Source organism: Oncorhynchus masou, chromosome 12 (assembly GCF_036934945.1).
Source record: "Oncorhynchus masou masou isolate Uvic2021 chromosome 12, UVic_Omas_1.1, whole genome shotgun sequence".
NCBI classification, from domain to species: Eukaryota; Metazoa; Chordata; class Actinopteri; order Salmoniformes; family Salmonidae; genus Oncorhynchus; species Oncorhynchus masou.
The window spans coordinates 32,249,876-32,261,145 of record NC_088223.1 but is presented as its reverse complement, the minus strand read 5'-3'; the positions used below and the strand labels follow the sequence as shown (position 1 = coordinate 32,261,145).

At 43.7% G+C, this 11,270-nt stretch overlaps 1 long non-coding RNA gene across 1 annotated transcript; it reads left to right on the top strand.

The window, feature by feature from the left end:
• Positions 1-2,631: 2,631 nt before the first annotated feature.
• On the top strand, positions 2,632-11,058 carry LOC135549068 (uncharacterized). Its single transcript, XR_010456927.1, has 2 exons — positions 2,632-2,887; positions 10,569-11,058. It is a non-coding gene; the product is annotated as an uncharacterized LOC135549068 (long non-coding RNA).
• The last annotated feature ends 212 nt before the right edge of the window (positions 11,059-11,270 follow it).

The following is an 11,270-nucleotide window of genomic DNA, read 5'->3' as shown; positions in this document are numbered from 1 at the left end:
ATCACAGTCCTTTTTGACAAGTTTGACTAAATACAGACCCGAGACTACCCCTCACACCTTTTTCACCTATAACAATTTGCCTGACAAATGAGTGAGGTAGTCCTACTGTATGTAGACTACATGACACACAAGATATTTAATGGATAGGTGAATGCTAACTTGGCCAACATTTTGTTTCATTAACTAAGTTGACACAGGCATTAGATAACTAGTCACAGCGGCGCCAGTATAGGGTAACTGTCTTTCTCTTATGCAAGCATGGATCCTTTCATTCCCAGTATAGCCCAGTCTGACTCTGAAATAGGAAACGGATTAGGTCATTGTGTAAATGCTTAGAAAGAAGAGCTGATCTGACAGCAGTAGAGGATCTCACGGCAGGGATGATCAAAGTCAAAGCAGATGTGTGTACAAACTACACTGATTAAATGGGGAATTACTAATTGAAATGTATACGGAATTGATGGTGATAAATGGGCTAAAACGTGAATATATCACAGGTTAAAAGTGGATTTAAACATGTGAAGGTTATATTGTTTTAGAAGAATCTAATAGCCTGTATCAAATAAACTCATCACATACTCTATGAGGTGAGATAATGTTTATGACCTTCAGAACATTTGCTATGGTACAACAGGCCCTCGCTTGAGGTGAACTCAGTCTTTTCCTCTCTGCTTATCCTCAACAAAAATGAGAACCCCCATTGGCCGACAGGCGCTATCACTCGCTCTCTGATTGGCTGAATGGCATGTGCATGCGGCTGCCATGCGAGGATTGCATGTAAGCATCCCCTGCTGCCAGTTCAGTTCAGGCTCTGGTCTTGAGACAGTACTTTTTTTAGAAGAGAGGCTTTCTCCAGGGCCTCCCTCATACCACTAATGACTGACTAACTTTGTTTTAAGAGTGAGCTCCCGATTCCTACGTTGGAGCCCAACTTCAAATGGACTGGACCTGAAGAACAAGGTGTGCTAGAAATGTCTCTTCCCCCTCCACTCAATGTGCACTACTAAAAGGTTACTAAATATTTCTTCCCATTTCTTTCATTCTTGTGAAACACTGGTTTATCTGGTTCCCATTGAATTTTGCTACAGTACATGTGAAACACTGGTTTATCTGGTTCCCAGTGAATTTTGCTACATCAATCCCTGTTCCCACACTCTTATGGCACTACACCCCTGGGCCCCACTCCAATCTCCCTATCTCCCCTGGGTAGAAGGTATATTGGTGGTGTCCACATAACTCAGTCACTGACCTACATCTTCCATGATTGAGTGGGCACACGTGTCAGTTAAATGGGCTGAGTTTTCTAGCCTATGCTCTTCCTAGACAGGTTAGCTGACAACGTCATGAAAACAATGTGCGCTTTTTAATGGGGCAGAAGGCCATGTGTTGTTGTGATTCTGGATGGGAAAATAGCTAGCAACAATGACAAGAAGCTGCCATGTGGGGAATCATAGGTGGCTTGTTTCAGCTAGACTATCTTGTTGTTGATACCATGTCTTGACTGAGGTGTTTTAACTGATGTCACATATATGGCAAAAATTCGCTAGCTAACCAACAACTGTAACAATGTATTTGAGAGACAAGTGCTCATCGTGCAAACTTATTTATGTTTTCAGTAATATATGTTGTAAACAATCTAAGCCAACCCTGTCGGTTTTTAGATGTGCTAAACAACCAACCTATCTATGACATAACACGGAACTCGTCTGAAACCCAAACTATGCCATTGCCCATTTATTTGACTGTACCCACTGTAGTCAATTCTGAAGCATAAAGTGTTAAATAATTACTCCAAACGCACCAGTTAAGATTTGACTCCTCCTTAGGCTGGGATTCAAAAGTGCACTTCAAGGTATTTTACGCTTGAGCGATATCCAGAGCGTTCTCTCAATGTGAATCCGGTCTCTGTGAACATCAAGGAAGTGATCTTTGATTGAATCCCGGCCTAGACTGTTTTGCTATGAGTCTTCTGTTTAAACAGGAGAGAGCTTAATCTAGAAGGGAACACATGAAAAACAAATTATCAGACTGTTAGGTTGAATTTAGACGGTCAAGTTTTTTTTCTATTCTGTGTGACCTTCCATGGCAAAATGGAGTTTAATGAAGAGGGAGACAAGATGTTCACTCAAGTCATGAGGGTGAGGAATCCCTTGACCACATGTCTCTTTTCACTCTGAAGGGGTGTGGAAATAATACAGTTAAATAGTTACATAAACAAGTCTGCATACGCTACTAAAGTTAACATAGCATATTGTTTCAACAAATCTAGTGACATCTCTTTCACGTCATCCACATTTACCTTACATTTGCATGTTTTGAACCACTACTTCCCGGAGCACTAAACTAATGTCTTCTTTGACGTCTTCTTTGTTTACCGCAGATAGAAGGTACTTTCATGGTCAAGGCCTGTACTGATTTACACATGGACATGAGACACAGGCTGCGTAAAATCAATTTGATCAGCTAACACAGAAAAACTGTAAAAGACAAAACACAACACAAGGACTGGTGAAAGATATAAGCAGGATGTGGGCTGGTGGAATTTGAGATACTGTGGTCACATGTCTCAAATGGGGTCATGTACATGCTCTCTGCTGAAAGAAGAGAAAGTACCTGCTATTCCGCCCACAACACACAGACATAATCTGTAGCTACATGCCAGGTTAAACTCTTTAGGGACAGTTTCGAACGGACACAGATTAAGCCTAGTCCTGGACTAAAAAGTTAATTGGAGAATTTCTAGATATGTTTTTTAGTCCAGGACTAAACTAGACTAGGCTTAATCCAAGTCTGGGATTAACCGGCTATTATCACCCATTTTCTGGATCATAGTAATGAAAGTGTCACAGCTCTCATCGTAATGAGGATCGGACCAAAGTGCAGCGTGGTAAGTGTTCATGATTTTATTTGGTCACAAAACACTTGAACAAAATAAACAAGAGGGAAAACCGAAACAGTTCTGTAAGGTGCATAAACTATACAGAAAACAACTACCCACAAAACACAAGTGGGAAAAAGGCTGCCTCGGTATGATTCCCAATCAGAGACAACAATAGACAGCTGTCCTTGATTGAGAACCATACCAAGCCAAAACATAGAAATAAAGAAACTAGAATGCAGACCCTAGTCACACCCTGGCCTAACCAAAATAGAGAATAAAAGCCCCTCTATGGCCAGGGCATGACAGAAAGAGTAAAGTCCACTGCTCTGCACAGTAAAATACAGTATACATACAGTAAGCCTATCAATGACCTGAATATTCTGTATTCAGACTGTGCAAATGTGTGAAAAACACTTGGTTCTCATTTAAGACAATTAGAAGATAGAATCAAAACGTCACGGGAAAGATCGTTAACGAATGTACACAGAAAGGGAAAGAGTGTGTGTGTGTGTGTGCGTTGTGCGTGCATGTGGTGTATGAGTGCACATGTGTGTTTGTGGACATGCAGAGGCACGCAGAGTGAGGCTGAGCAAACACATCCATCCCACACTCTGCGAGGGATCGGAATGTGCTGTTTACCTGAAGCTTCAGCATACCAGGCGAAAGAGAACAAAACAAGAGACACCACGAGGTTAACTCCCCTCGCAAAGTGCTGCTCCACACTAGGTATCTGATAATGACTCACTGTATTGCTTGATTGTTTAATAGGGTTGCAAAACACGCAAGTCAACTGTAATGCAACTGCATTTCAATGGCCTTTTCCATTCATTTGGGATTGAGTCACATACCGGTAGATGGATCTCCATAATAGAGGACTTAGAAAATAGAGAGATCCTGGAAATACACCACATTAAAAGATCTCTAGATGTCTGACAAACATTGATTTGAGTAAACTACCCCTTTAAAGTCATACTCCAGTCTCTTTTTCAGCTAATTTATCACCTAAACCTCGCATGGTTCACCAATTACTACTCTGATAGAGTTCAGTGTGTCAAATCGGAGGGTCTGTTGTCCGGACCTCTGGCAGTCTCTATGGGGTGCCACAGGGTTCAATTCTTGGACCGAATCTCTTCTCTGTATACATCAATGATGTCACTCTTGCTGCTGGTGAGTCTCTGATCCACCTCTACGCAGACGACACTATTCTGTATACTTCAAGCCCTTCTTTGGACACTGTGTTAACAACCATCCAGGCAAGCTTCAATGCCATACAACGCTCCTTCTGTGGCCTCCAATTGCTCTTAAATACAAGTAAAACTAAATGCATGCTCTTCAACCGATCGCTGCCTGCACCTGCCCGCCTGTCCAACATCACTACTCTGGACGGCTCTGACTTAGAATACGTGGACAACTACAAATACCTAGGTGTCTGGTTAGACTGTAAACTCTCCTTCCAGACCCACATCAAACATCTCCAATCCAAAGTTAAATCTAGAATTGGCTTCCTATTTCGCAACAAAGCATCCTTCACTCATGCTGCCAAACATACCCTTGTAAAACTGACCATCCTACGAATCCTCGACTTCGGCGATGTCATTTACAAAATAGCCTCCAATACCCTACTCAACAAATTGGATGCAGTCTATCACAGTGCCATCCGTTTTGTCACCAAAGCCCCATATACTACCCACCATTGCGACCTGTATGCTCTCGTTGGCTGGTCCTCGCTTCATACTCATCGCCAAACCCACTGGCTCCATGTCATCTACAAGATCCTGCTAGGTAAAGGATCCTTATCTCAGCTCGCCGGTCACCATAGCATCACCCACCTGTAGCACGCGCTCCAGCAAGTATATGTCTCTGGTCACCCCCAAAACCAATTCTTTCTTTGGCCGCCTCTCCTTTCAGTTCTCTGCTGCCAATGACTGGAATGAATTACAAAAATCTCTGAAACTGGAAACACTTATCTCCCTCACTTGCTTTAAGCACCAGCTGTCAGAGCAGCTCACAGATTACTGCACCTGTACATAGCCCATCTATAATAACAAAAAAGCCCAAACAACTAAATCAAATCAAATTTATTTGTCACATACACATGGTTAGCAGATGTCAATGCGAGTGTAGCGAAATGCTTGTGCTTCTAGTTCCGACAATGCAGTAATAACCAACAAGTAATCTAACTAACAATTCCTAAACTACTGTCTTATACACAGTGTAAGGGGATAAAGAATATGTACATAAGGATATATGAATGAGTGATGGTACAGAGCAGCATAGGCAAGATACAGTAGATGGTAGAGTACAGTATATACATGTGAGATGAGTATGTAAACAAAGTGGCATAGTTAAAGTGGCTAGTGATACATGTGTTACATAAGGATGCAGTCGATGATATAGAGTACAGTATATACGTATGCATATGAGATGAATAATGTAGGGTATGTAACATTATAGAAGGTAGCATTGTTTAAAGTGGCTAGTGATATATTTACATCATTTCCCATCAATTCCCAAAATTAAAGTGGCTGGAGTTGAGTCAGTGTCAGTGTGTTGGCAGCAGCCACTCAATGTTAGTGGTGGCTGTTTAACAGTCTGATGGCCTTGAGATAGAAGCTGTTTTTCAGTCTCTCGGTCCCAGCTTTGATGCACATGTACTGACCTCGCCTTCTGGATGATAGCGGGGTGAACAGGCAGTGGCTCAGGTGGTTGATGTCCTTGATGATCTTTATGGCCTTCCTGTAACATCGGGTGGTGTAGGTGTCCTGGAGGGCAGGTAGTTTGCCCACGATGATGCGTTGTGCAGACCTCACTACCCTCTGGAGAGCCTTACGGTTGAGGGCGGAGCAGTTGCCGTACCAAGCGGTGATACAGCCCGCCAGGATGCTCTCGATTGTGCATCTGTAGAAGTTTGTGAGTGCTTTTGGTGACAAGCCGAATTTCTTCAGCCTCCTGAGGTTGAAGAGGTGCTGCTGCGCCTTCTTCACGATGCTGTCTGTGTGAGTGGACCAATTCAGTTTGTCTGTGATGGGTATGCCGAGGAACTTAAAACTTGCTACTCTCTCCACTACTGTTCCATCGATGTGGTTAGGGGGGTGTTCCCTCTGCTGTTTCCTGAAGTCCACAATCATCTCCTTAGTTTTGTTGACGTTGAGTGTGAGGTTATTTTCCTGACACCACACTCCGAGGGCCCTCACCTCCTCCCTGTAGGCCGTCTCGTCGTTGTTGGTAATCAAGCCTACCACTGTTGTGTCGTCCGCAAACTTGATGATTGAGTTGGAGGCGTGCGTGGCCACGCAGTCGTGGGTGAACAGGGAGTACAGGAGAGGGCTCAGAACGCACCCTTGTGGGGCCCCAGTGTTGAGGATCAGCGGGGAGGAGATGTTGTACCTACCCTCACCACCTGGGGGCGGCCCGTCAGGAAGTCCAGTACCCAGTTGCACAGGGCGGGGTCGAGACCCAGGGTCTCGAGCTTGATGACGAGCTTGGAGGGTACTATGGTGTTGAATGCCGAGCTGTAGTCGATGAACAGCATTCTCAGATAGGTATTCCTCTTGTCCAGATGGGTTAGGGCAGTGTGCAGTGTGGTTGAGATTGCATCGTCTGGGGACCTGTTAGCCTCTTACACCTATGGTGGCGCTATTTCATTTTTGGAAGAAAAACGTTCCCGTTTTAAACAAGATATTTTGTCACAAAAAGATGCTCGACTATGCATATAATTGCTACTGTTCGAAAGAAAACACTCTGACGTGTCCAGAAATACAAATATCTTCTCTGTGCGTGCCCTTTAACGTGAGCTACAGGCAAAACCAAGATGACTTGGCATCCAGGAAATGACAAGGATTTTTGAGGCTCTGTCTTTCATGATCTCCTTATATGGCTGTGAACGCAAGAGGAATGAGTCTGCCCTTTCTGTCGTTTCCCCAAGGTGTCTGCAGCATTGTGACGTATTTGTAGGCAGATCATTGGAAGATTGACCATAAGAGACCACATTTACCACGTGTCCGCCCGGTGTCCTGCGCCGAAATTGGTGCGCAAAAGTCACCTGCCAGTATTTTTCCATGGGGCACAGAGAGAGAAGCAAGCTTCCACGAACTGCATGTCAATGAAGAGATATGTGAAAAAACACCTTGAGGATTGATTCCAAACAACGTTTGCCATGTTTCGGTCGATATTATGTAGTTAATCCGGAAAAAGTTTCACGTTGTAGGTGACTGCATTTTCGGTTCGTTTCAGTAGCCAGGCGCAATGTAGAAAACGGAACGATTTCTCCTACACACAGACGCTTTCAGGAAACACTGCGCATCTGGTATGTGGCTGGGAGTCTCCTCATTGAAAACATCAGAAGCTCTTCAAAGGTAAATGATTTTATTTATTTGGTTATCTGGCTTTTGTGAAAATGTTGCGTGCTACATGCTACACAAAATGCTATGCTAGCTTTGCATACTCTTACACAAATTAGTCAATTTCTATGGTTCAAAAGCATATTTTGAAAATCTGAGATGACAGTGTTGTTAAGAAAAGGCTAAGCTTGAGAGCAAACGCATTATTTTAATTTTATTTGCGATTTTCAGAAATCGTTAACGTTGCGTTATGCTAATGAGCCTGAGGCTTAGTCACAATCCCGGATCCGGGATGGGGAGTTTCAAGAGGTTAGAGCGGTAAGCAAATTGGAGTGGGTCTAGGGTGTCAGGTAGGGTGGAGGTGATATGGTCCTTGACTAGTCTCTCAAAGCACTTCATGATGACGGAAGTGAGTGCTACGGGGCGGTAGTCGTTTAGCTCAGTTACCTTAGCTTTCTTGGGAACAGGAACGATGGTGGCCCTCTTGAAGCATGTGGGAACAGCAGACTGGTATAGGGATTGATTGAATATGTCCGTAAACACACCAGCCAGCTGGTCTGCGCATGCTCTGAGGGCGCGGCTGGGGATGCCGTCTGGGCCTGCAGCCTTGCGAGGATTAACACGTTTAAATGTTTTACTCACCTCGGCTGCAGTGAAGGAGAGACCGCATTTTTCCGTTGCAGGCATTGACAGTGGCACTGTATTGTCCTCAACGCGGGCAAAAAAGTTATTTAGTCTGCCTGGGAGCAAGACATCCTGGTCCGTGACTGGGCTGGATTTCTTCCTGTAGTCCGTGATTGACTGTAGACCCTGCCACATGCCTCTTGTGTCTGAGCCGTTGAATTGGGATTCTACTTTGTCTCTGTACTGACGCTTAGCTTGTTTGATAGCCTTACGGAGGGAATAGCTGCATTGTTTGTATTCAGTCATGTTACCAGACACCTTGCCCTGATTGAAAGCAGTGGTTCGCGCTTTCAGTTTCACGCGAATGCTGCCATCAATCCAAGGTTTCTGGTTAGAGAATGTTTTAATCGTTGCTATGGGAATGACATCTTCAACGCACGTTCTAATGAACTCGCACACCGAATCAGCGTATTCGTCAATGTTGTTATTTGACGCAATACGAAACATGTCCCAGTCCACGTGATGGAAGCAGTCTTGGAGTGTGGAGTCAACTTGGTCGGACCAGCGTTGGACAGACCTCAGCGTGGGAGCTTCTTTTTTTAGCTTTTGTCTGTAGGCAGGTATCAGCAAAATGGAGTCGTGGTCAGCTTTTCCGAAAGGGGGGCGGGGCAGGGCCTTATATGCGTCGCGGAAGTTAGAGTAACAGTGATCCAAGGTTTTTCCGCCCCTGGTTGCGCAATCGATATGCTGATAAAATTTAGGGAGTCTTGTTTTCAGATTAGCCTTGTTAAAATCCCCAACGATGAATGCAGCCTCCGGATAAATGGTTTCCAGTTTGCAAAGAGTTAAAAAAAGTTCGTTCAGAGCCATCGATGTGTCTGCTTGGGGGGGGATATATACGGCTGTGATTATAATCGAAGAGAATTCTCTTGGTAGATAATGCGGTCTACATTTGATTGTGAGGAATTCTAAATCAGGTGAACAGAAGGATTTGAGTTCCTGTATGTTTCTTTCATCGCACCATGCCTCGTTAGCCATAAGGCATACACCCCCACCCCTCTTCTTACCAGAAAGGTGTTTGTTTCTGTCGGCGCGATGCGTGGAGAAACCCGTTGGCTGCACCGCTTCGGATAGCGTCTCTCCAGTGAGCCATGTTTCCGTGAAGCACAGAACGTTACAGTCTCTGATGTCCCTCTGGAATGCTACCCTTGCTCGGATTTCATCAACCTTGTTGTCAAGAGACTGGACATTGGCAAGAAGAATGCTAGGAAGTGGGGCACGATGTGCCCGTCTCCGTAGTCTGACCAGAAGACCGCCACGTTTCCCTCTTTTTCGCAGTCGTTGTTTTGGGTCGCTGCATGCGATCCATTCCGTTGTCCTGTTTGTAAGGCAGAACACAGGATCCGCGTCGCGAAAAACATATTCTTGGTCGTACTGATGGTGAGTTGACGCTGATCTTATGTACAGTAGTTCTTCTCGGCTGTATGTAATGAAACCTAAGATGACCTGGGGTACTAATGTAAGAAATAACACGTAAAAAAAACAAAAAACTGCATAGTTTCCTAGGAACGCGAAGCGAGGCGGCCATCTCTGTCGGCGCCGGAAGTAGTGTACTAACTACTTCTTTCCCTACTGTATTTATTTTGCTCATTTGCACCACATTATTTTTATTTCTACTTTGCACATTCTTCCACTGCAAATCTACCATTCCAGTGTTTTACTTGCTATATTTTATTTACTTTGCCACCATGGCCTTTTTGCCTTTACCTCCCTTCTCACCTCATTTTCTCACATCGTATATAGACTTGTTTCTACTGTATTATTGACTGTATGTTTGTTTTACTCCATTTGTAACTCTGTGTTGTTGTATGTGTCGAACTGCTTTGCTTTATCTTGTCCAGGTCGCAATTGTAAATGAGAACTTGTTCTCAACTTGCCTACCTGGTTAAATAAAGGTGAAATAAAAAAATTAAATAAAACCTGATTTACTTAACAAAAGGCCCATCTCAATAGGTGGTCCAGGTATCCTCATGACAGCAAAAAGTGGAAGATATACCCATGAGATCAACTCCTTGAAGTTTGCAGCTGTGTCTAAAAAAACTAATTTGCTCAAAAACATATTTTCTTTACCCTTTAATGTGCGTACTTTACTGTATTTATACATGGGATATCGTTTTTCAACAGTAAAACTTCAATGGACATCTTTAAGCTCTAAACAGCATTGCATGTGCCAGAGAGTTCCATTACCACTAAACGTGCACTGTAACGATGCAGATGCAATGCCTTGCAAGGAAATGCCCTTCTCACTATACCATAACACGGTCCCTCTACCCTAGGCTAATAATAGCATCAATCACGGCCTGTTGAGCTCTGCTGGGTGTGGCAATACGGAGCATGGATGTCCCCACCATCTCACCATGGGTTGGGGTTGCGCTGCCTCAGTGTCAACTTGTTGACATGGGCTTGGCAAAGGAACCGAATGACGATATATCACAGATTGGCCCTCTTAGAGAGAAGCTTTAATGAAAGGAATAAAGAGGATACAGAGCATGAAGAGTTTAGGCTGGATGCCAGAGAAACAGACCAGGGAGTCCCATGCCTCTGTTCTGCACAAGTGTAATTAAAGGAGGTATAGGTCTTGAAGGAGCCATTTGAGGAAACAAGTAGACAGAAAAGGGGTAGACTATACTTCAATTTGTTTTAATGATTGTATTACATTACAGGTGTTTCAGGATGCAGAAGGATACAGATTTGTCCAGGTGGATGCTGCTAAGATGCAGCTGCTGAGTCTTTGTTCTGTATGGAAGGACATCAGAAGAAAAACTGGAATCCTCCCAAAGGATGGAAGAAAACCAATCACTTTAGCCACACACTACTGACCTTGGCTTGTTCCGAGTATCATACTGTGTTATGGCTAAATACTAGATTTCAGCATATTGTTGTTTCGTTTCTCTATGTTCTCATCCAAAATAATTTAAATGGCTATGGCCTGCTTTGTGGTCATGGATATTGCATAGGCTCTCTGATACCAATGGCTGTAAACTGCTTTTGAGTTTGGATAAGATGGAGTGTGCTTCACTTTGCAATGCAACAACCCTTCAAAAGACAACGGCACATCAATCTTCAGAGGTCTGCCCTTCAAAGTACAGTTACGATTCTGTCGATATCATTGTACTTCCAGTCATTTCCTATTAAAGATGACATGTAATGTTCCTTTAGCTTAGTCCTACATCCATTACATAACATTCATAACCCCTACAGCAATGTGAAATGTCCAGATCCACCACAAAAATGTACTATATGCCAATGAGTTCGAATGACTACGCAATACACAGCACTATAGATTATATATAATGTAGTGCCCTGATAGGTCTATGCCTTATAGGTAGCGATAACGTCAGCATTAACTTCCTCATTCATAAGCG